The sequence below is a fragment of the Engraulis encrasicolus genome, chromosome 5 (assembly GCF_034702125.1).
Source record: "Engraulis encrasicolus isolate BLACKSEA-1 chromosome 5, IST_EnEncr_1.0, whole genome shotgun sequence".
Lineage (NCBI taxonomy): Eukaryota > Metazoa > Chordata > Actinopteri > Clupeiformes > Engraulidae > Engraulis > Engraulis encrasicolus.
In genome coordinates, this window is record NC_085861.1 from 49,040,889 (window position 1) to 49,043,388 (window position 2,500).

A 2,500-nucleotide genomic window follows, 5' to 3' on the forward strand; every position below is an offset into this window, starting at 1 on the left:
TCTTTACTCCTCTCCTCTCTCTCCTTGTTGCTTCACACTTTACCTCCGTCTACACTGCTCTCGTCTTCCTCCTCTCATCTCATTCTCCTCTCCTCCCTTTAGCTCCATGCTTCTCTCGATCTCTCCACTCTTGTGTTCCCTTCCTCTCTGCTCTACTCCTCTTCTCATCTCCTGCCTTTTGAGCCCATCTCTCCTGCTGTGCATTCACTCCTCTCCTTCTTTTCTTATTTCCCTCCTCCCTTCTCTTCCCTCTTATCTTTCCAGTCCTCCACCCCTTTCACTCTCTTCCTTTCTCTTCTTCTTCAATCCTGTCTTTCCTGCTTTTCTCTTCTCCTCTCCTGTATTGCTCTTCCCTCTGTCTTTCACAGCCCTCCACACTTGTCTTCCCTCCTGGGTTTCCCCTTGTCTTCCTTTTGCACTCCTGTCTTCACATCTTCTCTTCTCTTCTTCTCTTATAACCACACACACACACACACACACACACACACACACACACACACACACACACACACACACACACACACACACACACACACACACACACACACACACACACAGAAACACCACACACACACACACACACACACAAACTCACACACAAACACACCTCACCACTGCTTATCGTGTCCTTTTCACTCCCCTCTCTTACCTCCTCTCTCCACTTCTCTCCCTCCATTCCTCTGCCTCAGATCCTCCTGCCGCACACACGCACACACACACACACACACACACACACACACACACACACACACACACACACACACACACACACACACACACACACACATGAGTCCCTTCAGGGAGGTAAAGGAAGAGAGAAGGAGGGATGAAAAGAAGAAAGGGGTGTGTAGTGTAGTGGGTGAAGTGATGGTGAGATGAGTAAACGAAGGAAGGGGGTGATGCTGAAGAAAAGCAGAACACAGGATGGATATGAAACAGGAGCAGGGGGAGAGAAGGCTAGAAAGACAGAGTGAAGAGAGCAGAATGATGGATGAAGGGGAGAGGAGGAGAGGGATGATATGGGGAAATAGGCAGGATTATAAGAACATATGAGGGTATGTGAATCTCACATGTACTACACAGAACTGCATTTGGATGTATAATATCAGCTGACTTTGTACTGTGTCATCCTTTGATATTATAGATATTATACAAAGCGGATTCCAAAAAAGTTGGGACACTAGGTAATTTGTGAATAAAATCAAAATGCTGGCATTTTCAAAACATTCAATATGTTAACAAGGTAGAACATTATGCACAGACAACATATCAGTTGTTAAAGTCAAGCAGAATTTTTTTTTTGAGGTAATTATGTGATCATTTAAAATTTCACCCTTGCAACAAATCCCAAAAAAGTTGGGACAGGGCCAATGAAATGCTTTTTATATTGGATAAGACTAAACACAACACAAGGGATGAGACTGAACAGTTAGATACTTTGACTGATGGCATAATTTTATTCAAAAATTAGATATTTTGATGTGCGAGACATGATTTCAGCAGCTCAACTGATAGGTGTGTTCTTCAACTTGTTTACCTTTTTGTTATGCTTAATATGTGGCATATCCTGACTGCAAGAAAACAATTTTGTGACCTGTTTACTCTAATGATGGACCAACTGTTGGAACATAGTAGAGATTGAAATTTGCCACCTTTATGGGGCAATATCTAAAGGCGGTGCTCCAAAATATAATGCCTTGGTAGCTATGTTTGCTGTTTAAAGTCTGTATGTATCATTCAACATTCATTTTAATGCTCTACATGAGTAAGAAGACCCTAACCAAGTCACCTCTGCACCCCCTTACCATCATATATGCTGTCTTTCAGACTGACCACTAAATCAAGCTGAAGTGTTCATTTTCTATATAACCTGGAGGGTGCATGACTCCATAATTTTCAAAATGGATTTAATATTTACCATTCTGTAATCAGAGGACAGTTTCACATGTCTCCTAGGTCCATAGAATGAGCTTTTCCGCACGCAACACTGTTTAATGTCTGCATCATGTGCATTAATCAAGTGTTGTGTTTATGGTCATTTTTTCGAGAGCTGTCATTGTTGGAGTGTCATAGTTTGCTTATTGACCACGAGTATGTCATGATCTCATAACTCATGCAATGATTACACAGAACTCTATATTACGGAAGTAGGCCTTATATGCCTGCAATTTTGATAATTCAACCTTTCTGTGTAATAGATAAGTAATTAGTCCCTCAAAATCTTCGCCGCTGAGTGCCATAGCCTCTATGTGATGGTATTTTATTTGTGCATTCATGTTGGCAGTCAATATAGTTCCTTTAAAAATGTTCTTCCTTGTGTAATTTGTAGAATTATCCAACTATTACAACATGTTTTGGCCCTGTCCCAGTTTTTTTAGATTTGTTGCGTGGGCCAAATTTTAAATGATCACATAATTACCTCAAAACAATAATTCTGCTCAACTTTAACAACTGATATGTTGTCTGTACATAATGCTCTACCTTATTAACATATTAGATG

General features: G+C 40.9%; 1 protein-coding gene across 1 annotated transcript in view; it reads left to right on the forward strand.

Moving 5' to 3' along the window:
• Positions 1-2,500, forward strand: part of mms22l (MMS22-like, DNA repair protein) — a 52,966-nt gene that overhangs the window by 32,224 nt on the left and 18,242 nt on the right. The gene's annotated exons all lie outside the window — the stretch shown is intronic.